Source organism: Camelus bactrianus, chromosome 5 (assembly GCF_048773025.1).
Source record: "Camelus bactrianus isolate YW-2024 breed Bactrian camel chromosome 5, ASM4877302v1, whole genome shotgun sequence".
In the NCBI taxonomy this organism is placed as follows: Eukaryota; Metazoa; Chordata; class Mammalia; order Artiodactyla; family Camelidae; genus Camelus; species Camelus bactrianus.
In genome coordinates this window covers 99,100,262-99,127,937 of record NC_133543.1, presented here as the reverse complement: position 1 = coordinate 99,127,937, position 27,676 = coordinate 99,100,262, and the positions used below count along the sequence as shown (strand labels likewise).

General features: G+C 46.7%; 2 protein-coding genes, 1 non-coding gene and 1 pseudogene across 5 annotated transcripts in view; 3 read left to right on the top strand and 1 right to left on the bottom strand.

Moving 5' to 3' along the window:
* The window catches only part of NEU2 (neuraminidase 2), a 53,776-nt gene that overhangs the window by 20,250 nt on the left and 5,850 nt on the right, over positions 1 to 27,676 (bottom strand). The gene's annotated exons all lie outside the window — the stretch shown is intronic.
* LOC105063628 (small COPII coat GTPase SAR1B pseudogene) lies at positions 266 to 26,721 on the top strand (annotated as a pseudogene).
* The window catches only part of NGEF (neuronal guanine nucleotide exchange factor), a 101,381-nt gene continuing 74,296 nt past the window's right edge, over positions 592 to 27,676 (top strand). For 2 of the 3 annotated variants that reach the window (XM_045511585.2, XM_045511584.2), the window contains exon 1: positions 593 to 779. The gene's annotated coding sequence lies outside the window, so the exon portion shown is untranslated. Of the gene's footprint in view, positions 780 to 27,676 lie in introns of all 3 variants that reach the window. The other variant, XM_045511583.2, reaches the window with a different exon arrangement.
* Positions 26,493 to 26,595, top strand: LOC123614892 (U6 spliceosomal RNA). Its single transcript, XR_006722374.1, has one exon. It is a non-coding gene; the product is annotated as a U6 spliceosomal RNA (small nuclear RNA).

Genomic DNA, 27,676 nt, shown 5'->3' with positions numbered 1-27,676 from the left:
TGGATGGGGTTTGAATCCCCAGCTTACTAGCTGTGTGGCTTTGGACAAGATGATCCACTTCTCTGAGCCTCTGTTTCTGCATCTTTAAAATGGGCATAATTCTCTGCTCACAGAGATAGCATGAGGCTTACATAAAGCAATCAGGTAAAGTACTTAGCCCAGAACCTGTCACTCAGTAGAAGGTAGCTATTAGCAGCAATAATAATGACAGTAATAGTAACAGAGCAAGTTCCCGTACAAAGCAGTGACAGTCCCACAACCGGACATGATCGAGCTGAGGCGTGATGTCACGTGCAAGAAGCGAATGGAACCCCAGCCCTCTCCCAAGTCTCAGACTGAGGCTGTGCTGCTGCCCGGCCCAGACCAGGGGGTAGGGGGGCCAGGCGCCGAGGGACCCCCAGGGTGACCTTGCCCCGGGGTGCAGCGCTAGCTGCTCCCAGCCTTCACCAAGGGCAACGCCCTTCCTCCTGCCTGGCCTCTGGGTCAGGTGTGTGACCGCCACCCTAGCTGGGCCCATGGGGCCCAGGAAGGTAAACACCTAGCCAGGAAGTGATTGTCATGGGCACAGGGCCAGCTCTGGGCCAGGCGGGTCTGAAGGTCAGGAATGTTTCCCAGGGAGCCTTTTCCAGCAGAGGACAAAGCCTCTGGCTGTGAGCTCTCTGGGACAGAGTGGAGGGTGTCTAGACACACCGGCTGGCTCTGAGGCCCTGACAGGACAGAGGACGGGAGAGGAAGAGCCATTCAAGGGGCTCCAACCCCCAGAAGCTCATCACCGGCAGGTGAGCAAATGGTTCTGGTATTTTTTTCTAATGAAATGAGATGACACAAGAGATGAAATGGGGGTTGTGGCCAGGGCAGGACTGGGAAGACCCCAGGAAGGTGTGTGAAGGGAGAGAGGACCCCACCCACCCCTTCACTGAGAAAGGGCTTCCAGAGAGAAAGTCCCAGATTTCATCTCAGGATGGAATCTCATCGTGGCTTCACCACTCTCCCTGCTGGGATTCAGTCTCACCATCTGTGAAATGGGGTAGTGATTCCCTCCAGGCACCTCTCCTGTGATGGTGAAGGGAGCAAGTGAGATAAGAGCAAGACTGGCTCCCTAATTTGCAGGGCCCCAAGCAAAATGAATGGGTGGGGCCCCTTGTTCAAACATTATTAAGAATTTCAAGAATTAAGAACTTTAAAATTAAGAAGAACATAATAAACCAAGTGAGGAGCCCTTCGAAGGGCAGGGTCCTGTATGCCTGGGCAGCTCCAGCCCTAAAAATAAATGTGCACGTCAACTGTGACAAGCTAAACAAATCATGATGACTCTGTGCCCCTGGCTCAAATCTCAGGGGCAGGAAGCACATTTGGGGAACAGAAGTCATAGCAGTGAAGTGACAGCCCCTAGCAATGCTGCCCACTGCCACCACCCCTGCTGTTCAAGGCCCCATCTCAGAAGGACAAAAGGCCCCATCCTCCCAGCCTCCTGGACTTGTGCACCTGGCTGGCATGAAGCCAAAGCCTGGTGCAATTCAGATGTCTGGAGACACAGCTTTCTCGGATGTAGCAATGGTAGGTTGTTCTTTCAGATCTTGATTTAAAATTGGGGACATTCGCACAATCTCTAGCTAAGTAGAACTGGGACTTGTGATTCCTACACTTTCGACAGTTCTGCTGAGTTCTGACAATGGTAACTGGAAAGATGATTATGTTAATACAGTAAGACCGTTGGTGGGACTGTCCCCACCGTCCCCGCCCCTGTCGTCACATCTTTGTCCTCCGATCCACTCTTGCACTCAGATTTTCTCTTTCCTTTTCACTCCTGCCACATCTCCGACTGCCCCTGGCACTGCTTAGCCTTGCAGCAGTAGAAACCAGTGTCTCCGGGCTTTCTGGTCCAGGAAAGCAAATAACAGACCATCTTCCCGGAGCCCACTCTCAACTCCACCCCTTTCTGGAGCCCAAATTGTCTTGCAAGGGGCTCCCCACAGGAGAGGCAGGAGGTCACGCCAAAGACAGTGACCAGAGACGGAGGAAGACCATTGCTTTAAGAACTTTTCCTTGCCTGCGAGTGACCTCTCTGGCCTCAGCAAGGGCAGCCCAGGAGGCTTACACTAGGCGACAAACCAGCCCAGAGGCTGGCAGGAGGAGACCAGATCTGGCCACCACGCCCTGCTGGCCCCACCGTGGACACAGCAGCCAGTGAGCCTGCCAACCCCAAGTCAGACAGCTCATCTCCTGGGATGGTCCTTTCCCCACCTCTGTGAGCCCATTGCCTGCCTAAGTAGGGGTCAATACTGATGCTAAGGTTACCCCCCACATCATCTTAGAGTCACAAAAGTCCTTCCTTTGTTCTTTCATCAAATAATTGCCGAGCACCTGGGGCAGACGAAGTTTTGGAGCAGGGCCGGGGATACACCTGGGACCAGGATGGCCCTCAGGCTGGCAGAGGAGAACCGGGCTAGAGGCCCCTCCTCCACAAACGAGGCACAGAACACCCTCCTCATGCAAGGATGGTTATGGGGCCTGAGTAGGGAATTACATCTCTGAGCCTGTGGGCTGTTTCTTTTCAGAGCCCCTTGGCGTCTTCAGGAGTCTGCTGGGGCAGGGCATCCTGGCTTCAGGAGGAATTGCCACCTTGGGCTAACCTTTCCCCACTTTGGAGCAGTCAGGCCCGGCGGGTGGAGCTCTGCCTCTGGACCTAGGGGACACGCTCAAGGAAGACTGTCGGCCTGACTCCTTTCCTTGGCCGACAGCAGTTCATGAGGCCCAGCTCCCTGGGAGACCAACCTGGGTCTGGGAAGAAGCCTTGAACAGTAAGAGGGAGCAGTTGCCTGGACCATCATTTAGCGGGTTTCCTTTGGAAGAATAGCTCAGGCAGCTGATTAAGGACCTGGGTGTCTGGGAACCTGGGTGAGGCTATTTCTCAGTTTTTCTACCTCAAGTAGCCTTACCTTTAGAATGGAAAAAAATGGGGATCATCAGAGGGATCTCAGGGAAGCCTGCATGGAGGAGGTGGCCCTTGAGCTGAGAATCATTAAACTATCTTACATCACTTCTTAATTATTTTACAAGAAGAAAAGAGCTGATGGGTAGAGTTTTATGTACTACGAAGTAAGGCTCTCTCGCTTGAAAATTAGGCTCTCTAGCATAAAAATAGTCATTTTTTCCACACTTCCCCTAATTGAATCCTGCAAGTTCTTTAACTAGCCTTCTTCCACAAAGAGCATGCCCCCGGGGAAGGGAGAGCAGGCTTTCACAAGGTGAAACGGGAGCCCCACAGGGCCTGGGGATGGCAGAAGCAGAGGCATGGACCTGGGGAAGCAGGAGGCCTGTTTAAAGGCTGTTGATGGAACAGGTTTGCTGGAGCAGAGGGAAGGTGGAGGGGGTGGCCCCCACCCAGGGAGCCTAGACCACAAAGGTCCTGAGATCACAGCAGGGGTCTCTATGGGCAGCGTGTCTTGGGGGCACGCCCCCTCACTCCCACACTCGAGCACTAGCTGGCTTTGTCTCTGTTGCCTTCACTTTTGGCTGGAGGTTTGCGCACAGCATTGATGTCTCCCGTAGCTAGGAGCTCTGACCATCAATTACTCAGGTCTTTGAGGGGTTTAAAGTAGGGCACTGATTCATTGTTATTTAATGACTGTGTTTCCTACCAGAAATGAATCCTTCAAACATAGGCTCTCCAGAGGACAAGCAGCTTGGACCATGCCTTAAAAGGCTCAGAGAAGCTTGGGAGCTCCCAGGCCAGGGACCAGCCAGGATGAGGAAGGCAGGCAAGCTGGACTTGAGGACTTTGACCCCCAGGCTCTGTCTGGGATTGGCAAGGGTTGGTCCCAAGCAGCTGACCTGGGGAGCGTTGTTCAATCCCACATGCTAGTGGTATGACCTGCTTATCTCTGCATTTCAATCCACCACATTAGTGTACTCCTGGCAGACTGACTCCTTAGGAACACCTCATCCACCAGGTCGGTATTTGCTGCTCGCTTGCCCTGGGCCAGCAGTGATCATAAGATGTGATGAGATGGCCAGAGGGCCTGCCCCTCTCCAAGCTCCCCACCCTCATTCCCACGCCTCAGTCACCTCCGCCCCCTTTACTGCTGTCCAAGTAAGTGGATTAAGATAACCCAGTTTCCTACTCACAGGTGATTCATTTGGTGTCCCTGAGCCCAAACAGATTCCCACTAAATCCCAATAATGGGACAAAAAGCTTCCAAGTATTTAATATTTATAAAACCCTGGCATAATGCTCTCTAGATGTAAATCCACTCATGAAAGTGAATACATCTATAAAGATACTTTTGCTCTCATCTGAGTGACATCAACATTCCTCGGTGGATTCTTGAATGCTGGAGGAAAGCTCTTTTCTGCCGAGTTCCTTTTTAGGAAGTTAGCTTTGATCTTAGAAATGATTTTAAGGTTCTTTTGTTTCCAGATTAAAAAGGCATCTGGCACGTGGACAATTTTTGCTAGTGCCTGACCTATCAGAGCAGTCCCCTAGAACTGACTTTCTACAGTTTTCTGGCCTCTTTGGAACTGGTTCAGAGTCAAGATCAAAGTCACTTGCAGTCGGCTAATGTGGGTTCCAAGTCAAGGGTAAGGATGGAGAGATTCCAGCTCGAGGTCAAAAGGAAGGCATCTTGATGCTCAATGGGAGATAAAGAGATCCACTCAGGTTACGCTTGGAAAAACATTATTATAGCTGCTGTGTGTACCCACTGGAGAAATAGCACAGATGGAAATCGCCAAAATAAAGTAGTGTGGATAGCTGGGCAGTATCTTTAAACCATGGCCACGGCTGTGGAGGTCAAGGTAGCCCTTTTGTAGCCACTGGGCCCCAGGCAGAGTCACTGTACTTTTTACATCTCTCTGAATTATCTATAATCTTATAAGGCTGTTTCCTCAGAAAAGGCTGTTTCCTTTAAGTAAGAATATCCTAAATCAAGGTGGTGAGAAATAGTTTAGAAACCATGCTCTTAACCACTTTGCCAGAGTCAGGGTGTCTCAACCACTTGCTGGCTTTGTGACCTGAGCTGGGTCAGTTAGCCTCTCTGAACTTTCATGTCATCCACTGTGAAAGGGGACGTGGGACAAGGACAGTGATGATCGTATAGGATCACCTTGGGTATTCAATGAGATAATGACTATAAAGAGAGTGGTACTCACTTCTGTTACCCCAACGGGCCTTGAGAAAGAAAATGGGTCCTTTTTTCCAATATAGAAGTTAACGTTGAGCAGTGGGAGAGAATTAATCCATTCACATAGTTGGAGAATTGAGTACAAAACATGAGACCCCTCAAACATAAAGAGAATGGGGCATCCTTTGAAGAGTTTGCCCAACCTGCCTCAAGTGCTCTGAGCTTGTCCACCTTTGGGAAACTCCCTTCTTCATTGGCACCACTCACGTCTGCCTGTTGTCAGCTGGGGAGACCACTCACCCAGCGAAGTCTCCCTCCAGGTGTCGGAACGTTGGACTCAATGATTCTTTCCCTCCAGTGAACATTTCTTGATAAGTGAAGGCACTGTTTCCGGCAAAAACCTAATGTTCCAAAACTTTCTTCCTTCCAGTTTTATTGAGGTATAATTGGCAGGTGGCACTGTGTAAGTTTAAGGTGTGCAGCATAATGATTTGACTTACATATATCATGAAATGATGACCACAGTAAGTTTCATGAGCATCCATCATCTCATATAGATACAAAATTAAAGAAATAGAATAAAAAATAGTTTTCCTTGTGACGAGAACTGTCAGGATTTACTCTGAACAACTTTCATATATAACACACAGCAGTGTTAATTATATTTATCATGTTTTACATTATGACCATAACTGAAGCTTGTACATTTTCACTGCCTTCATCCAATTCCCCTCGCCACACCCCCCACATCTGGTAACCACAAATTTGATCTCTTTTTCTATAAGTTTGTTACTTAAGTATAATTGACCTACAACACCATGTTAGTTCCTGTAATACAACATAATTTGATGTTTCTATACATTTCAACATGATCGCCATGATAAGTCTAGTTACAATATGTCACCATACAAAGGTATTATATAGTTGTTGACTAGATTCCTCACAGCATACATAATCATACCTATGACTCACTTATTTTGCAACTAGAAATTTGTACCTCTCTGTCTCCCTCAGCTATTTCAGCCCTCCCCCTACTCTCCTCCCCTCTGGCAACCACATATTTGTTCTCTGTATTTATAATTCTGTTTCTGTTTTGTTATGTTTGTTTTGATTTTAGATTATACATGTAAGTGTTTGTCATTCTCTGTTTGACTTATTTCACTTATAATAATATCCTCTAGGTCCATCCATGCTGTCACAAAAGGCAAGATTTCATTCTTTTTTTTATAGCTGAGTAATATTCCATTGTGTGTGTGTGTGTATACTATGTATTCTTTATCCAGTCATCTATTGCTAGGCACTTAGGTTGCTACCATATCTTGGCTATTGTAAATAATGCTGCAATGAACATAGGAGTGCATATCAGTGCCTATAAGAATTAGTGTTTTCATTTTCTTCAGATAAATACCCAGGAGTGAAATTGCTGGATCTTACGGTAGTTCTATTTTGAATTTTTTGAGGAATCACCATACTGTTTGCCACAGTGGCTGCACCAATTTACAATCTCACCAACAGTGCAATGGGGGTTCCCTTTTCTCCCATCCTTGCCAGCACCTGTTGTTCATTGTCTTTGTGAGAGTAGCCATTCTGACAGGTAGTATCTCATTGTGGTTTTGATTTGCATTTCTCTGATGGTTAGTGATGTTGAGCATCTTTTCATATGTCTGTTGGCCATCTGTATGCTTTCTTTGGGAAAAAAAAGTCTATTCATATCCTCTTCCTAATTTTTAATTGGGTTTTTCTTTTTACGTTGAGTTGTATGAGTTAATTGTATATTTTGTATGTTAACCCCTTATAAGATATGTCATTTGCAAATATCTTCTCCTATTCAGTAGGTGGCCTTTTTGTTGATAGTTTCCTTTTCTGTACAAAGCTTTTTAGTTTGATACAGTACCATTTGTTTATTTTTGTTTTTGTTTCCCTTACCTGAGAAAACATATCCCCCAAAATATTACTAAGACCATTGTCAAAGGGCTTACTGCCTATGATTTTTTCTAGAATTTTTGTGGTTTCAAGTCTTACATATAAGTCTTTAACCCATTTTGAATTTATTTCTGTGCGTGGTGTGAGAGAGTAGTCCAGTGTGATTCTTTTGCATGAGCTGTCCAGTTTTCCCAACATCATTTACTGAAGGGGCTGTCTTTTCTCCGCTGTATATCCTTGCCTTCTGTTTTGTAGATTAATTGCCCATATAAGTGTGGGTTCATTTCTTGGCTCTCTATTCTGTTCCATTGATCTATGTGTCTGTTTTCATTACAGTAATATTGTTTTTACTGTATACACTGTTTTTTATTACAGTAACTTTGTAATACAGTTTGAAACCAGGGAGTGTGACACCTCCAGCTTTATCTTTCCTTCTCAAGATTGCTTTGGCTGTTCAGGGTCTTTTGTGTTTCCATACAAATTTTAGAACGATTTTTTCTAGTTCTGTGAGAAACGCCACTGGTATTTTGATAGGGATTGCACTGAACTTGCAGATTGCTTTGGGTAGTATGGTCATTTTAACAATATTAATTCTTCTAATCCATGAACGGAGTGTATCTTTCCATCTGTTTGTGTCATCTTCAATTTCTTTCCCCAGTGTCTTATAGTTTCCTGAGTACAGGTCTTCTACTGTCTTAGTTAGGTTTATTCCTAGGTATTTTATTCTTTTTGATGTGATTCTAAATGGGATTCTTTTCACTGCTCCATGCACATGGAAGCCAATACTATGGCACTGGCTTTTGAAAAGCCTTGTTGCAAGGCGTCCCCACAAGGAGATAGGAGGCAGGTCTCAAATCTGTCTCCCTGACCCAGGGTTTGGGGTGAAATTTAAGAAGTTACAGGAATTTCAAACTTGGAAGCTAATTGGCTAGCCTTGAATTAGTCTATATAAAGATCTTGTGCTACTGGAAGCCAGATTTTCCTTATTGAAGGACTTCTCGTTCCATAAAGGGCCCTGGTGGCAGCATTTCTATTCTTTGTTTTCTGTAGACCAAAGATCTTGGTTCTGGGGTCATCCTGGAGTTGTGGGTTCCCATCTTGCACATGTGCAGTGCTGTCTCTGTAAAACAACTCCAGGTTTGATTAATCAACAACCTGTCTTAAAGGAGAAAAACCAGTTTAAGCTGGTCAATGTTTGACATGCTGTTTCAATACTATGTTGAATAGAAGTGGTGAGAGTGAGCATCCTTGTCTTGTTCCTGATCTTAGAGGAAATGCTTTTCACCATTGAGTACGATGTTCCAGTGCTCCAAATTTTTTAAAAAATAGTTCAGTAAATGCTGGTGTGAAAGGAATTGAGGAAATCAGTTGTGGCTGAACCCCACAGATTTAGGGCTGTGTCTGTAAGAAGAGCGTATTAGCTTTCTACTGCTGTTATAACAAATGACCACACACTTAGAGGCTTAAAACAACACAACTGTATCATCTTCTCTCTCTGGAAGACAGAAATCCAACAGGGGTCTCACTGGGCTAAAATCAAGGTGTCAGCTGGGTTGCTCTCCTTCTGGAGGCTCTGGGGTAGAACATTCCCTTGCCTTTTCCAGCTCCTAGAGGCTGCCCCTGGTCCTTGCCTCGTGGCCTCTTCCCCCATCCTCAAAGCCAGCAGCTCTGTAGCACCTTCAAGACTCTCTCTGATCCCTTTTCTAAAGACCCTCATGATTACCTGGGATTCACCTGGATAATCCAGGATAATCTTCTTATCTCAAAATTCTTAACTTAATCACATCTGCAAAGACCCTTTTGGCATATAAGGTAACATTTTCACAGATCCCAGGTATTGGGACATGACCATTCTGGCATAGGGTGGGCTGGTGGGCACTGTTCATTGAACCACCAAGAGATACTAGAGTTTTCTTAAACATATGTTTGACATATTTCGAAACAATGGATGACTTTTTGAATTTTTTTAAATTGCTAAAGCCACGCAATTAATAGTAAAAATATAAAGTGTAATACAGATTGTTTGCAATGAACTTCACATAATGTTCATGTTTACACAGATCTATATTTTTTGACTTTGGCTGACAAATAATGGATCAGTGCTCTCTGCTGTTTTTGTTGAAACCCTCTGGCAACCTCAGCACTTATGTGGGAGGCCCTGCTGTCCCCAGCCCAACTCAACACACCCAGAGCATGTTTCTGCCCAATCCCAAGCAGTCCGAGGCCTAAAGTGGTAGTTCGGTGACACCTCTAGGGTTTAGTTCTTTTGGAGAAGGGGGTGTGGTGCAAGCACATGGTTATTCCAACCTCAGAGAGAAGTTCAGGGGGTCAAGAAAGCCTTCCTTCTTGATAAGAACCTGGATGGAAGTACATGGCAGTGTGCCTACTTCCTGCTGGTGCTCAGGGCTGTGCCCACTCCCTAGCACCATCCCCCACATCGAATGGAGGAGCTGTCCTGCAAGATCAGCCATCCCTGTTGTAACCATGGGACACTCTGAGCCCCAAGACGGACCTCTTCCAGAAACAGCATGGGGATGAGGGAGGGGAAGTTTGAAGGTTCAGGCCAGGCTGGCGGGGTTTACCCATCAGCCTCAGGAGAGGATGGGGGAGTTGAGTGTGTGGCTCTCGCAGTCCAAGGGCTGACCCGCTGCTTAGTCAGTGGCCCAGAAATGGCAGATGGGATCCATCACATGTTGGCCCTGATTCATGCAAAAAGCCATCCAGAGAATCTACAGAGGACAAGGCCAAATCTATGGCTTCAAGGGAAAGGATGCCACAATTGATTAGCAATGTCTGTCATGGCAAAGGAACAGGGAAAGGTTGTCTGTGTGCATTTGGCCCGCCGCTCCCAGTAAGGAAGAAGGTTTTGCCTGCACATTGATGTTGGGAACCTGGGGGAAGAGCTGTGCCTTATCAGTGAGACCCCAAGCCGGTCTGTTGGTAGAGCTGCTTCCTCATCTTTAAAATGAGAGAAACCAATGAAGCCCTTTCCAGCTCCCTGAGAGGATGGTAGGGCTGCAAATCAGAAGGATGTCACAGACACAAGCTGCCCAGGCCTTCATCTCTGGGGCAGAGGGCCGAGTGGCTGGCCTGGTGGCAATCCTTGACCTACCACTGCCATCTTGCTGAGAGGGCCTGGGACCTCTGCCTGGTGTCAGTCTGAGCCTGCGTCCTCACCCCCGTGGGCCCTGGTCTGCCTGGGGGAGACTCATCCACTTGGATATTGGGGCAGGGGGCTGCAGGAAAATGAGATGACCCGAGGGATGCTGTGTGTGAGGGGGACGCAGCAGCAGCCCCCGAGTTAGGAGAAGGAGGCAGGGGTGAGGCAGAGCCACTGGGACTTGGAAGAAGGCCCAGGCCCTGGGGGTCAATAAAAATCATTAGATGAGTGACTCCAGGCTCCAGGAAAGGAGCTGGGAGAAAGCCTTTGCCTCAGTCAAATGTCCATGGAGCCTGAAAGAGAGGCCCCTGGGCAGAACTGAGGAAGGGGAGACACGGGGAAGTCCAGCCTCATGAACAGCACAGCAGTGAGAGCAGAGGGAGGGAGAGACAGAGGGGAAGGCAGGGACCAGATGAGGCTAGGTAAGAAATTGGGTCTTATCTGGAGCCATTTAAGAGTTGTGAGCAGGGGGATGACATAGTGCAATTTATGTTTTATTTCAAAGAACCAGGTTTAGGCATTTCCTGGGATTTCTGGCAACTACCTCATTTTTTCTGCCCTAATGGTCCTGATGGGCACCTTCTACTAGCATCTGGAGGACAGAGAGTTTCCAGGGGCTGAAGGGCACATCCCTGCCTCCATCAGCCTTGAGTCAAGACACTGGGAGGATGGAAGGAGGAGGGAGATAGGCTCAGGAGAAGGTTGTGGTTGTACAAATGGACGATCAGATGTGACGGAGCCTGGAGAGATGAGAAGGTGCAGGTGGAAAGCAGGTAGCAGGGGAGGGCTCCTCGGGAAGGTGAGGGTTGGGGGACGCAGAGTCCTGAGGAGGAAGGAGCTGGGAGGAGGAGGAGACAGCACGGGAAGGCAGGACTGCAGGGGGCGTGGAAGGGAGTTCCTCTGAATGTTGCTGCTGGAGCAGAGGGAGGTGGGAGGCTGGCGACCCTGAGAAGGCAGGCACTGTCACTGCGGAGAGCAAAGGTGGGTCTGCTGGAGAAATCAAGTCAGTTCACTGCTCTGTCTTGCACGGTGACCACGAATGGACTGTGACATCTGTCTGCCCTTGCCCAGTTGAGGTTAGAAAATGTCAACACGCATTAAGTCCTGAGTCTGCTGGAGTGAAAGGAAACGTGGGCAGGTTGGAGGGAGGATGGGGTGGAAACCCAGCGGGGGGCCAAGTTGGAGCAGCAAACCCGGCCTGGGGCACCACCTCAGATATTCAGTAAACGTGATCTGAGCATCTGTGGTGTGTGCTGAGTTCTGGGGGGAAGGAGAACTGTGCAGGTGGGGCTTGTGGTGGCGCTGGCCTGCTGCAGCCCCGGGAGACCTCGACTTGGCGCGCACTCATTGTACTGTGGTGACCGTCGGGCCTGCTCCCCCATCTCCCTGGGCTGAGACCTGCATCTTTGCATCCCCAGGCCAGGAGCACGGCGTGGGTGCTCAGTAAGCATTTGCTGCATACAGGAGGGGTCACTGGATGCCAGATGTCTCTGTGGACTTTAGTGAGTGTGGGCTGTGCGTGGACGGGCTTCTCAGGTCCCCAGGAACAGGCTTAGAGGACAGAGCACGGAGGACCAAGCAGGCGAGGCGGGGCTGGTACCAGGCTGGTACCAGGCATGAGCCCAAGGGTCAGGCTAAACCGAAAGCCATGGCTGGAGCCTGTCAGGAGATGAAAGGAGAAGCCATGAGGAAAGAGAGATGGATTCGGGAAGGATCAGAAACAGGCAGGGACCCAGGCTCGGGGGCAAGAGCACCAGCGCTGCTATGGGCGGGGCCAGCCCCCAGCTGGGTCCTCGAGGGCCTCCTGGGTGTGGGGAGAACCCAAACACCCGCCAGAGTGTCCTCTTCACACTGGGTATGTCCTGTAGGCCACCTGGCAAGCTCCAGGTAATTTATGATTAAAACACATGGATTCATGAACACAAGCAGGTAAGTGCCAGAGAGCAGGGGGCTTGAGGAAAGCCGCGGATCCTCCAGACACATACTCTTGCACACAAGTCCAGGGGATTTCCAGAAGGCCGAGGTGGATCAGAGGTTCATCTGAACCCCCAGGGGGCCTCTTACAGCCCAACTGCCCCCTCCTCGACCTGCACCCCACCCCCTGCCAGGGCTTCTGGTTGACCGGGTCTGGGGTGGGGCCAAGAATCTGCATTTCTTAAAACCTCCCAGATGCTGCTGCCCAGAGTGGACCACATTTTAGGAACCGCCAGCATAGAGAGAGGGAAGAAAGTCTCAGTTCAAAGAGAAATGAACTCTGTGGTGTCCGGTTCATCCAAGTCATTTCAATTCAGTGCTTCCAGAATGTCAATCACTTACTTTCCACATTTACAATTCTTAACACATCCATGTACGACCTGCTATTAATACTGCCTACAGATTGGCTTTAAATTAAATTCTCTATTTTCATCCTAAGCATTAATACTTATGAAATCACAGGTTTGATGTGCTAATTGGATTTTCTCTAAAATACATAAAACTCATAACTATTAATTTTTTTTCATGTTTGACTGATGTACCTCCTAAAATCAGCTCACAGACACTGGTTTAAATTCCACGCCGCTGGAAGGAGCACAGGGGACTGTCTAGGTTCATCCAGATCCCACGAATATTTTGGATGAGAGAGGGCTGGAAGAAATTACAGTCTCTCAAAAGCTCTGCCACTATTGTTTGTTTTCTAATGACTCCCACTTGAATTACTCACTCAACCCAAGTCCCAGCCCCTCTGCCCCTGCAGCCCTCACCCCTGCTCTATCCCCTCCCACCTCCCTCCAGCATTCCGTCCTCTTTGGCTGCCCCTACTCCCCTCTGTGCCCACCGACAAGGCCCTGGCACACTCTGCGGGTCTGGATCCCGACAGCACACGCCTCCACTAGCCTCAGTTTACCTCACTTCTTGGATAAACCTTTCTCAGGGCCTGTGTCACCTCCCTCCACCTACAGGGCTGTGAGGAGATCACAGGACCCCGCCAGGAGGCCAGCAAAGGCACCTGGATAGAAGGTTCCAGAAGGAAAGAGAAGCCAGAGGAGGGGCACCCTTGGGCCGATGAAGGATGTGGGGAAACTCCCTCCTGCTGGCTCTCTGGGGCCCACGTCGGCAAGGAGGCCACGTCTGTCTCATGGCCTGGGGCCGAACACAGAGAGGGACACAGACGTGTGAGTGGACGGAAACTACCAAGGGCACAACTGACCAGTTCAACCTCACATCCTAAATCGGAGGGTTGAAAACCTAGATAGACACACACAGGGAGTCCAGCTTTGACTACTGGGAAGCAATGTGCAAGAATCCCTTCAAGCTACAATAAAAAGAAATGAGCACCAGGGCCAGCTGAGGGCTGAGCTAGGAATGAGGAATGGGAAAGCTACCACGGTCTCTTTCCTCCTTCCCTCCTTCCCTCCTTCCCTGGGCTTTCACACTTTCATTCTGCTTTGCTCACTCTCTCTCTCTCACTCTCTCTCTCTCACTCTCTCTCTCTCTGTCCACACCCGCTGCCCCTGCTACACGTATACAGGGTCCATCTTGGCCAATTCAAACTACCTCCCCCACCCCCATGGCCATCCAGCCCAGAGCCTCCGCTAACTGTCCTGGTCCCAATTCTCATCTCTGGGAGAGGGAATCTGACTGGCTCAGCCCAGCCTGTGGCTTGACTCCTCTTAGGTCAAAGGTCCACCCTGTTCCAGTCAGCTGCTGGGGGAGTGGTACCCAGGATTTTCTCCCTCCAGGGATGAGGATGGAGCACACACCCTAGTAAGGGATCCCGGAGCAGGAGAAGGGAAGGATGGTCGCCTTATGGTGCCTTCTCCCCAGAACCATTTGGAGACACCAGATTGGGATTGAGATTTTCCCAACCAGAGACACAAGTAACCTCTTCATTTCTCTGCTAATTATTATGAACTGAATATTCATGTCCCTCCAAAATTCATACATTAAAGCTCAAACCTCCAAAGTAATGACATTTGGAGACGGGCCCTTTGGGAGGTATTAGGGTTAGATGAGGTCATGGGGTGGGGCCCTTACAACGGGATTAGTGGATCTGTAAGAGGAAGGGCACACAGAGTTTTCTCTCTTTCTTTCTTTCTCACTCTCTCTCCTTCTCCCTCTCTTCTCCCCTTCCCTCCCTCCCTCTTCATGCACTACCCAGGAAAGGCCCTGGGAGGACATAGCCAGAAGGTGGCTGTCCACAGGCCAGGAAGAGGGCCCTCACCAGAACCCAGCCATGTTTGATCTTGGACTTCCAGCCCCTAGAACTGGGAGAAAATACATTTCTGCTGTTTAAGCACCCAGTCTATGGTATTTTATTAGGGAAGCCCTAGCTGACTAAGATGCCAGTTTTGGTCTTGCCATTTTTAGTGGGTCTTTTTATAAGTTCTCCAGAATTTGGGTCAATAGATGAGTTCACCGCAGCTCCACCATGCAAATGGCCCCATTGCTAGAACTCAACAAAGATCCAGTGTAGAGTGTGGCTTCCTGCACATAAACATCCCTGTCTGGCCGTGGAGATGACATTGCCCGCTTTTATGCAGTGTCTGTTTGCACCGTGACTGGGAGCTTGGCTGCCCTGGCCGGCCTCCCTCTGGCTGGTCCATAGCCCTTGGCCCACAGGCGGGCGGGAGCTGCCAAGGGCAGTGGCCAACCAAGAAGGCTCACCCCAGAAGGAGTGGTCCTTGTCCCCAGCTGACTCACAGCCTGTGTGATGGCACAGGTGTGTGAAAGAGGGTCAGCCTCCATTAATCAGGTAAATGTACTCTTAACAACAGGAAAACGCTGCAGAGCTAGCTCTGGCTTCCCTTTGAGAAAGTAAGTTGAGCCCTCTCCTCCCCCACCCAGCAGGGAGTGGCTGCTGTCACAGTCCTGCCCAGAGGGGACAGGACTCTGAGGAGCTGCCACCAGCCAGTCCCTGGAGACAGGGCATAGATCCTGCTCACTGGGACAGAGCAAAGACTCTTGTGGATCCTATATTTTTTCCCAAACTCTATACCTGGTTTTATATACATTATGTACATTTTATATGCATTATATGCATTTTGCAATCTTGGAGTTTCTTTACACCAAAATGTAAAAACAATTTAAATCAGCAGATTGTTCATTTAGTTGCAAAGAGTGAAAAAAGCAGCCCTGTGGTTTTTGGGGTGTTGACATGATGCCGGGCGCGCCAGGCGCTATAAACCCATTTAATTTCTGCACAGTCACTGCACAAAGGAGAGAGATTTCCTGAAGGAAAGAGAAGCCAGAGGAGGGCCAAGCTCATGTTTAGGATGACGGGGGATGTTAGGAAGTTTCTCTTGACAGCTTTCTAAGGCCCGGAGTAAAGGGGCCACATCTGGCTCATGACCCAGGGCCCAAGCACAGGGCAGACACAGATGTGCTCAGTGTGTGAGCGGACAGAACCCACCGATGACACGACTGACCAGTCTGACCCCATGTGAGCCTGGCGTGTTCCATTTCCTTCCAGACAGAGAGCTGAGGATCAAGGATGTGTTGAGGACCCAGGGAGACCCATCCCCAAGCCCAGGACGTGCTGAGAGGGCACATCCCTCCACTCTGGGGGTCCTGAAGCTTTAGCCTCAGACATCAGAGAAATGGAGGCCACCCAACACTAGTTAGGGTGTGTAAGAAGTGAGCTAGGAGGGGGCCACTCACCCTGCCCACCTACCACTCACTGAGAAGCCTGCTATTTGGTAACCGTGGGCCACAGCTGCTTTGGGGAGGGTACCCCTGCACCTGGCTTGAACCTCTGCCCTCAAACTGCCCAGGGTCCCGTACAAAGCCGCTTCCACACAGCATGGTGGGACAGGTGTGCTGATCAAAGTGCAGCCCTGTGGACGTGAGTCCCCAGGGATCCTGACAGCCAGGCCCCCAGAGAGAACAGGGCAGGGCTGTCCTAGCTCCTGGCTTTGTCCCTGCTGAGTGCTCTGCCCTGATCTTTGCTTGCTTCCTAAGTACGTGCTCCGCCTCAGAAGGCAATCTCTCCACTCTCCCCTCTGCTCATTCTTTTCCTCCAGTGGCGAGGCAGGGTTCTGGGACCTGCAAGACCAGAGCTCAAATCCTGCCTGAGCCACTTACCAGTGTGTGATCTCGGGCAAAGTACTGAGTTTCTCTGAGCTTCAGAGTCATCCTTTCTAACACACGACTCATCACAGTACTCCCCTCCTGCAAGGCTGTGTGAGGGTCGAATGGGTCAGAGAGAAGGTGCCAAAAAAAAAAAAAAATGACTGTTGACCCTCTCTGGGGAGCAAGGACCCCGTGTCTGCAGCTCAGGGCACTTCCCCTCTGGGGGGATGTGTCTCAGTTACCACCCTCTGGCCTAAGTCACTGCTGTCCTCCCTGTGGCCCAAGTCACAAGCTGACCTGCCTCATGGCCCAAGTCCTGTCTTCTTTCAGGGACGGGAGTAGGGTGGCTGCAGATGACCAGGAGCCTCCTCCTGTCCTGTCAGCACAGCCGTTCAGGACACAAGGGAGGACTTGCAGCCTGTGGGCCCACCTACGGGTAGCCACACGGTGATTCCAGACGGAGACCTGGTCCATCGCACATGGCTGCCTCTGGGAGGAGCAGCAGTTCAAGCCCCGGAAGCAGATGAGACCCTACCAGGGAGCAGCAGGGCAAGAGGACAGGGGTGATGCTGAGACAGGAGTAGACGCAATCCATTAGCAGCAATGGAGGCGGGGCACTGGGAAACTTGTCCACCGGTATCTCAAGCAGGGGATGATACCAGGCGCTGGAGGAAGAGGATAAAGTTGAGCCCTCACCTAAGGACCCTCTGAGGGCTGGGGAAGCCTGGTGTCATGGGTTGTGGGTGGGGGGGAGGAGCTGATGGGTGCTGTGTGTGGCCAGATGCTGGGGCCTCTGGCCAGCGTCTAACCAGCTCACAGTCTGGAAATCTCCACTGTATCCCGCCCACTCTTGAAGGAGCCAGAAGGCCCCGGCTAGGGTGTGCCCAGCTCTTAAACCAAGAGCCACAAGGAATCCAATAGCAGCCGCCTCCATCAGGAGAGGGACATCAGTGGGGCTAAATTCTCTCTCCCACCCTGGCTGATGACCAGTGACAGCTAAGGACACCACCTCCAGCCTCCACACTGTCCCGTTCCCCCACTAGGCCTGCGGGCCAGTGTCCTTTTCCAGGGGAAAGGGACTTGCCAGATTAAAGTGGAGGTTCTCAAGGCGTGGTCCCCAGACCAGCAGCAGCAGAGCACTTGGATGGACAAATGCTCAGGCCCCACCCCAGTCCTCCCGCATCAGAAACTCCAGGGTGGGGCCCAGCAGTCTGTGTTTAACTCTCCAGGAGATTCTGCAGCGTGAGACCCACAGAGCAGTGAGAGTGAACTGTCCACATGGATGGGCCTCGCAGGCCTAATTCACAGGAAGAAGTCAGACAAGAGAGTGGGATTCGGATTGATTCCATTTACATAAAGGACCAAAACATACAAAACCAGCCCGTGCTGTCAGAAGTCAGAAGTTATCCTTGGGGGCTGGGGAGGAAGGGGCCGAGAGGCTTTCTGGAGCGGGGGTGATATCCCCCTTTGGGATCTGGGTGTGGTTACCCACTGTGTAAACATTCAGCGTCTATACTTAGAACGAGGGCAATTTCTGTATTCTACTATACTTAGAATACTTATACTTTAAAAAAATTTTTTTTTAACTATATGACTGAGTAAAATAGAAGTGCCACCTCCCTCTGGTACAGCCTAGTAATTGGTTGAAATCACTTCGGGATGACCTGAGGGTCTGCTCCTGGCTCCAGAGAATAAAAAACTGGGCATTCTTTTATCCTTGGCCAATTCAGTTTTATGAATTTAACCTAAAAGTGGCCTCAACAGACAACAGAACGGGCTGGCTAATTAAAACTAGAAAGGAGCCGCAGGTCGACCCATAGAAAACGCACACTGCCATCTTTGGTAAACGCCACTGCTCCCATTTTTTTGTCCTGGTTTATAGGTAATATTTCCAGAGAACAAGCTGCTTTGTTCAGTTACCTTGGTGGGCATTTCACAGAGTTTATCTTGGAGGAGACACCAGGAAACTGTTGCATAAGGAAAGACATACTGTGGATGTTTGACTCTGGGTTGAGCGGGGCGGTGTGGGGCTGGAGGCCAAAAGAAGAATCTTGCCTCACCTGCCAAGGAATTTTCCAGGCAAGACGCTTCAGGACCTTGACACCACAGAATGCAGCTTTGTGGCTCTGTGGCCCATCTGCCTGTGGGCTAGAGTAGATTCAAAACAATGTTTTTTATGGGGATCATGTTGGCCCTCCTACCATCCACTTGTCCACTCTCCCCAACCCCCAAGACCAGTCTGGTGGGAAACTAACAGGCGATCAGAACAGCCACCTCTATATACTCCCCCAGGAGCCCCCTCTCAACATGACCCCATCAAACATCACCAAGGAGAAGATGGAAAGTCCTTGTCTCCTTCCAGAACTCCTCTAAAAATCTCCTCCAATTCAGCAGAAGCCTGCACTGTGTCACCCTGGAGAATCACTCCTGCTCGGCTGCGTTTTGTGTGAAGCCATCAGCCTGCACTGAAGGAAACACGGAGGATGAAGAGTCTTACGACGCCTGTTTGCATGTGTGACCTCGTGGGGCCAAGGAGAAGGGCCGCCTCCTGGAATGAAGAGACCAGAGTCCACGCAACACCTGGGACCCACTTCAGCCCTACTCAGTCCAAAATCTGGGCCCGGGGCCCAGGAACCCATACATTTAACACGCTCTTCAAAGTCTGAAAATGGCTGCATTGCCGCTCCTTCCTCCATAAAAGTCCTTGAGAGAAATCCCTTCAGACTAACAATTTCTCCTGAGTAGTTGGTCAGTTTTTATCCCTGAAGGCAGTAGAATGAGGCGCTGACACGTTTCCCCTTTCTGTGTTGGCTGCTTGGAAGCATAGGAATAAATCATAACAAGGGTCCTTGTAATGGGCATTTTTTAACCTTATCCTCCATTAAGTCTTATGTCCCCACACTTTAATTCTTTCTTTTATCCTCTTTCTAATTTATGCTCTGCTGGGTAAGATATAGGTATAAATATGTATTATATTCATAGATGGAAATATCTCCTGTCGATCTGCACAGTAATGTATAAAGAAAACAGCTGCCACACATTGACTGCCAGCACTGTGCCTCCTTGTATGAGTCCCAGGGCTTAGGTGGTATCTGTCCTCCCTTCATGACAGTCAAGGAATGGGAGGCCTCAAGGGGAAGTCACACGCCAAGCTCATGAACAGGGCTGATGGCCCGTGCCGGTCTGGCTCCACTCACCCAAGACCCTCAACAACTATTCTGCTTTCCCTGGGGTTTTACAGCAAGATTTGGGAACCAGTAAATTCCTTCTCAAAATGTTCTACTTTCTGACCCCCGACAGAGGTGGAGGGGCTGGTCCCTACAACACCTTGGCCCAGTCTAGGTCTCGTGTTTTTTCTTCTTTTTCCAGTTTCGTTTTCCTTCAAGTAACTTGAATGATTGTCTTTTTTTTACAAAAAAAAAAACAAACAAAACCAACCTCACTTAAACACACATGAAAAGAGATAATGAAGCAAACTAAATAATAATAAAATGATGGAAATATGACATAGAATATAATGCAACTATTAAGGGAATGTACATATACTTAGTTCATTGAAATAGAACATTCTCCAAACACACTGTTTAATGAGAGGAAAAAGCAGTAAGACATTGTATGTATTTTTTTTTAAATATTCTATAATTTGAAGAAGATATCTAACACTTTAGTTCCTTTGAAGTTTATTTAGGGAATTAATTTTGATATCTAAGCTGATATTTTTCCCAAAGGGCTAATCAATATTAATCAGATAAATGAAATCAGACAACATGTGGTCCTATGCGATTGGCTTCTTTCACTTGGCAAATGCTTTCAAAGTTCATCCATGTTGCAGCATACGTCAATACTTAATATCTTTTTATGGCAGAATATCATTCCATTGTATAGATATACCATACTTTATTTATCCGTTCATCAGCTGATAGACATTTGGGTTGTTACCACTTTTTGCCTGTTATGAATGATGTCGCTATGAACACTCATGTACAACTTTTTGTGTGGACATATGTTTGCATTTCTCTTGAGAATATACTTAGGAATGGAATTACTAGGTCATATGGTAATTCTGGGTTTAACCTTTTGAGGAACTGTCAGATTATTTTCCAAAGTGCCTGCACTATTCTACATTCCCATCAGCAGGGTATAGGGTTCCAATTTCTCTACACCCTCACCAACATTTGTTATATCTGTTTTTGATTACAGCTATCCTAGTGAATACTAAGGAGTATTTCGTTTTGGTTTTGATTTGCATTTCCCTGATGACCAATAATGTTGAGCAAGTATTCGTGTGTTTATTGGCCATTTGTACAACTTCTTTGGAGAAATGTCTATTCAGATCCTTTGCTATATTTTAATTAGGTTATTTTTCATTATTGAGTTGTAGGAGTTCTTTATATAGTCTAGACATAAGAGCCTTATCAGATAAAGGATTTGCAAAATTTTTCTTCCATTTTGAGTTGTTTTTCCACTTGATGGTGTTCTTTGAAGAACAGAAGTTTTGAATTTTCATGATGTCCAATTTATTTTTTCTTTTGTTGTTTCTTGTGCTTTTTGGTGTCACATCTAAGAAACCATTGCCTAATCCAATGTCAGTAAGATTTACACCTATGTTTCCTGCTGATAATTTTATAGTTTTAGCTCTTACATTTAGGTCTTTGATCAATTTTGAGTTAACTTTTCTATATGGCGTGAGGTAGAGACACAAATGCATTCTTTTGCATGTGAATACTCAGTTGTCCCAGCATCATTTGTTGAAAAGACTGTTCTTTCCCCATTGAATGGTCTTGCCACCCTTGTCAAAAATCAGTTGATCATGGAAGAATGGATGCATGGGTTTATTTATGGATCCTCAATTCTATTCTACTGATCTATATGTCTATCCTTCTATTAGTACCGCACTGTCTTGATTACTGTTGCTTTGTAGTAAGTTTTGAAAACAGGAAATATGAGTCCAAATTTCATCTTTTTCAAGATTGTTTTGTCATGGGTCTTTGAATTTCCATATGAATTTTATTATCAGTTTATTAATTTCTGCAAAGAAACTAGCTGAGATTTGGATTCTGTTAAATATATAGATTAATATCTTAATACTGGTTCTTCTAATCCATGAAAATGGAATATCTTTCCATTTATTTGTCTTTCTTAATTTCTCTCAATATTTTATAGTTTTCAGAATATAAATTTTGTGCATTTTTGTTAAATTTATATTCCTAAATATTTTGATGGTATTATAAATAGAATTCTTAACTTCATTTCTGGTTTTGTTCATTCCTACTATATAAAAATACAATTAATTTTTGCATATTGATCTTATACCATGAAACCTTGTTGAACTTGTTTATCTCCAACACTTTTTTTTAGAGGATTCCTTAGGATTTTCTAAATACCAGGTCATGTCACCTAAAAATAGTTTTACTCCTTCCTTTCCAATCTGAGTATCTTTTATTTTTCTTGACTAATTGCCCTAGCTAGAGCCTCCATTACAATGTTTTGTTTGTTTTTTATTGAAGTACAGTCAGTTACAATATGTCAATTTCTAGTGTACAGCACAATGTCCCAGTCATGCATATACATACATATATTCATTTTCATATTCTTTTTCATTAAAGGTTATTACAAGAGATTGACTATAGTTCCCTGTGCTGTACAGAACCTCCACTACAATGTTGAATAGTAGTGGAGAGAGTGGGTATCCTTATCTTCTTCCTGATTTATAAGAATACATCGAGTCTTTCACAATTAAGTATAACATTAGCTGTGGGGTTTTCATAGATACCCTTTATCAAGTTGAGGACGTTTTCTCCTTTATCTGGTTTGTTGAATGTTATTATGAAGGAGTGCTGGATTTTGTCAAATGTTAATTGATGCCAGATGTATGGAGATTATCATATAGCTTTGTCCTTTATTTCATTGGTTTGGTGCATTATATTGATTTTTGCATGTTAAAGCAAACTTGCATTCTTGGGATAAATCCTACTTGGTTATAATGCATAATACTTTTTATATATCAGTTTACTACTCTTCTGTTGAGGTCTTTTTCATCTATATTAATAAGAGATATTGATCTATATTTTTCTTGTGATGTTTTTGTTTAGTTTTGTAATCTCTCCATTTTTTATGTTTGTGATTCCTCTTCTATATTCATTTTGGGGCTGGCCATTCTGTTTTACTAATTGTAAAGGATGTGCCACATTCCTTTTATTACTGTAACATTTTATGACATTTAGAAGAAGCAGACTCTTCATTACCTGAATTTCTCAAAAAGTTTAAGATAATTTTGCTTATCCTGAAGATGAACTTCATAATAATTTTATCAAAATATTCCAGTTAGGTTTAATTGGAATATTTTAGCTGGAATGGCACTAAAACTATGTATTAACTTGGTAAGAAATAACATATTTTTAATTTTCCGTTTTCCTATCCAATAACAACCCATGCTTCTCTAAAGATGCAAGTCTCCTCCCATCTCTCAAGGTTTTCCTTTACATAAGTTCTTTGTATTTATTAATACAATTCTCTTGTGTTTCTTGGTTTTGTTTCTACTACAATCTGAAGCTCTCTACTTTGGTATTGTTGACTTGTAGTGAATCTATCCTATCCTGGCCCTGGACCAAATTCTTTGTAATTCCCATACTTTCCATTGGTTCTTTGGTCTTTCCAGGCATACAAATCACCTGCAAATTACGAATATTTCATCTTCTTTTCTGACATTTGTGTTATGTCTCATTACTTTGGCTAAACCCCCAAGAAACATGCTGATGACCACGAGAGCAGGAGCCTGCTCTGACTCTGCAGCGTTGCTGCACTTGTGATGTGCACAGCACCCTTTCTCACAATGAATTTTCCTTCTGGTCTTATTTTTAAAGATCTTTCCTTGGAGATTCATGTTTAATTTTGTCACTAACCCACTGTTGTGCTATGTTGTGTTACGACTGCCTAATGATTATGAAATTTCCTGTTTTACTAAATTACTCTGAGAATGTTTTAATTAGGGAATGAAAACATCCCATTTAACAGTTCATTCTTATTCTGTATCTGATTTTTTTTGGAAATCTCAACGTTTGAAGGTATAAACATAAAACAGCTTTGTTTTCCCCTGTTAAGGCTACCAGTTTTCTTCTGTTCAAACTCTCTACTCTGCTGCATAGCAGGGCTCCTGGTGGCCTCTTGGTCAGGTCGCATAACTTCCTTTGTCTCTTTCAGTTCTTAAAAGTGATTCCTTTTTATATTTAAGATTATGTTCCTATTCATTCTTTTCTCAAAAGATTTATCTATTTAATTTTTGAATAGGTCAAGATATTAATATAACCTTTAAAAATAAAAAAAATTAAAATGTATGTACTTTAAAGTCTGTTTCCCTCCCAGTTCTATTTCCCATCTGCCCAGGCTTCTTCCTATAATAAAAATATGTATATATGTAACCATTGATCCTAATTTTTTGTAACTCCTTTCAGAAGTTTTTAGGCACATCCAAATTAATTTGAATATATTTCCCCCTTTTCCACTGATGGAAACATAATCCTCTTCTGCCCTTGTTTTGCTTTCTTGGGATATCCTAGGATTGTTTCTTGATCAGTATACAGAGCTTCCTCTCTTGCTCTTATAATAGCATCTCACTCCATTGATAGAAATGTTTAGACTTTTCAAGGGCCACGGCAGCTATGGCGCTTTGCAGTTTGGTGTCCGAGTGAGTAGGGCCAACGCTAAGCAAGGAATTGCGTTCTCTCCAAACGCAGATCCCATAAGATTTGGATGTGTCCTTCATATTTGACTGGATTTACAGTGGTTTCAGTAGTGTGCTGCAGTTTTTTAGGATTGCATAAGGAAACTGGTAAATTGGTATTTCTTGGATTGGATAATGCAGGAAAAACAACATTACTACACATGCTAAGATGACAGACTTGGACAACATGTCCCAACGTTACATCCCACTTCAGAAGAACTGACCATTGCCGGCATAACCTTTACAACTTTTGATCTGGGTAGGCATGCTCAAGCTCGAAGAGTGTGGAAAAACTACCTTCCTGCTATCAATGGCATTGTATTTCTGGTGAATTGTGCAGACCATCAAAGGCTGTTTGAATCAAAAGAAGAACTTGATTTGCTAATGACAGATGAAACTACTGCTAATGTGCCTATACTGATTCTTGGGAATAAGATCGACAGACCTGAAGCCGTCAGTGAAGGGAGGTTAAGAGAGATGTTTGGTTTATATGGTCAGACAACAGGAAAGGGCAGTGTATCTCTGAAAGAACTGAATGCCCAGCCTGTAGAAGAAATGTTTAGACTTTTCTAATTGGTGTGAGCAGTTCCTGATTGATAGAAATCACAGCGTCTTCAACCACTTGCTCCCAGACAATGTTGCAGGGGTCATCTGCACGCAGGCCACTCGTCACATTTGCAAGCAGATCCATGGGCCAGATTCTTGAGGGCAGGATTGCTGGGTTAAAGCAAATTTGCTTTTGACTTTGATAGAGGTTGCCAAACTGTCCCCATGGGGGTCGAATCCATGCAAAATCCTACCAGTGATGATGGAGGGCTGCCTGCTGCCCCTTGGCTTCACTGACTGCTTTTCAAAGTTTTGATTTGTTGCTAATGTAACAAGTGAAAAAAGGGATCTCAGTGTGGTTTGGATTTCCTCTCCTCTTCTCAGACATGAGGCTGAAAATCTTTCACAGGTTTCTACAAGGGATTTGTTATTTCCTTTTCTGTGAACTACCTGTATCTTTTGCCCATTTCAGCCATGTCCAAACACTATTCACATTTCCCCCTCTCCCCTCCCTCTAGCACAGGCTTGACTATTTGGGGGGTGGAAGAGCAGACCCAGAGACCCCTGCTCATCCTCCTCCCTTCTTCGGGGGTGCAGGATGCAGCAGGGATTGGCAAGTCGAGGTCTCCTTCTATGACTGGCTGCGTGTCCATGGCAGGAGGCATCCCTCTGGTTCAGCCTGGCTCTGATGCTTCGCTTAATGGAGTATTCGAGGTTGTCTTGGGCTAGTGTTCATCTGCACCATCTCGCTGCCCTCTGAGCTCTAAGGAGCCCTGGGGAAATCTGGGGTCTTCTGCAAGGGCTTCTCCAAAGGCCGTGGCCAACAAAGAAGAGCGGGCATGCCTCATCCCCGTCTAAGACGCACCAAGCCACAGCCCCCTCAAGTCCAACAGTGTGAGGTCCCTCAGCAGGTCTTGCCTTCAGAAATCCTCTGACTTAAAGCCACCTCCAGTCCCATGTTCAGCAAGTCCCCAAACCTTACGAAGCACGGGTGGGGTGACAAAGGATAAGGTGCCATCACCCTAGGCTCCCAGGACCCTCTCCTAGGAGACTCTGGAGCAGGCCTATGGGTCCCACAGCCCGGTGACTCCTGGCTGGGAGCCTCCCCTTCCTGCAGGAATCCTGGGTTTTTCCAAGGCTCCCTCAGAACCACTCTCCGCTTTGTATGAAATATGGCACCCCAAAAGGCCAGGTTCTTCCCCTCTTTTCCTCTTCTTTTATCAAGGTGGGGTGCAGGGAAGAGGCACAGCTCCTTCAGTAATCCCTTGGGGTGGCTTCTGGCTAACCCAGGCTGCAGCAGAAATCTGAATAGAACTAGCCGTGTTTGGCCTCAGGAGCAATTACAGAACAACAGGAAAAATCCTACGACGTTTCCATCGCTTTGTTTTATGTTTCTCCTTTATAATCTTTACCTTCTAATTTAGCTTTGATTTATGAACTGTGTACATAGTTTTTTTTAAAGAACTTCAAAGCACAAGCTAGTCATCAGTGATGCTTCTTAATCTTAATTAGCATTTTTAGGGGAAGAGCCTGCTAGTCCCGCCATAAATTTGATTCTTAATTTCAGCCTCCCCTGTTGGGTGGCTGTCTTCCTTTGTAGGTTTGCTCTGGTCTTTTCGTAAGAAGTTGGGATCTGGGATTAACTTAAGCTTTCATCTCACCCAAGGTTTCACTCTGGTCTTCTGCTAATAAAGGACAAATTCCCAAACTCCTCACACATGCCAGAAAGAGAGCGGGAAAGAGCACAAGGAGCAGACATCAAGCAATGGGGGAAGGCTCTATTCCTGGCTGTTTAAGTTCCGTGACCGGCAACCCCTGTCCCTCCAGCAGTGGCGATATTGCTGGAGGATCTCAGTCCTCCCCAACAGCTCACCCTGACCTTCACCTCCCAAATCCTTGTTGCCTGCTTACACTGAACATCAACTATGTGCAGAAAAGGTGAAAACCTTCAAATAATAAACTACTTAAGCACTTGCTTCAGCAGCACATATACTAAAATCAGAACACTACAGAGAAGATTACCACGGCCCCTGAGCAGTGATGACACGCAGATTCATGAAGCATTCCACGTTTGTTAAAATAATAATGAGCTACTTAATATTGTACTCAGAGCTCTTTGGTTCCTTTAAAAGTTGCTTTAAAAATTCCATTAGCAGCAACTCTTCTGTAAATCTGAAGTAAAAGTTTTTTTTTTTTGTTTTTTTTTTTTCACTTCAGGTTCTCCCAGGAGCCTTCTCTCTGTGGGTCTCCCATTCCCTTCCTCTCCTCTGTTTCTGCTGAGAACAGCAGAACCTTCCCAGCGGCATCTCCACGGGCAGGGCAACAGCTGTCTTCCTTGTGGTCGGCTGTGTTTTCCACTTTCTACAACCATCACGTTACACTTGTGAGTCTCACAGCCAAAGTCATCCTGACAGCAGAGCAGCCCCTGGGGCAGCTCCCCCTGCTCCTTTCCTCGCTGGGGCTTTTCCACCAAGCCAGAAACTTCACGTTTTCCCTCTGCTACCCAAAATCTTCCTCACTAGCTTTCCCCCTTTGCTGGGAGGAGGGTAGGGAATGGAAAGAAAGAAAAGATAAAAGGTGCCTTTGTTGGTCACAGCCCAAAGCAAACACTGCCATTTACCTGGGAGGGGTTTAAGGTACCAATCCTAGGACCAGGAATGAAATGATGCAGGTGAGCTGGGATGAGCCAGGTCTGCCTCCCTCTTAGAGGCTCCATCTCCCACAGGGACCCGCCTGCCCCTGGGACAGTGCATTCAAGCCCTTCCTGTTGTCACATCACAGCTAAACTTAGAAGCACACATTTAACAAAGGTACATTCTACTGTATGTAAATCATACCTCAATTTTTTTTTAAAGCAGCCTAAAATAATCATGGTGATGGTAATGATAATAATCACCCTGCTTAGGGCCATGACATGGGGGCCTTCATCAAGATACCCCACGTTCAGAGCAGGGGATGCCCTGCTCATAACAGTCAGCCTCAGCCAAGGATTTCCAACTGCAGACTCTCCTCCTGGGAGGTCTTCAACTGCACATCCCTGAAACCAGTGTGCTCCAAGCCCAAGCTAGCTTCACTCCCACTTCCCTGACAAACAGAGAGTGACACTGGCCCACCCAGGCACCCTGGGCCACCATTGCCCTGGGGATGGCCCTCCCC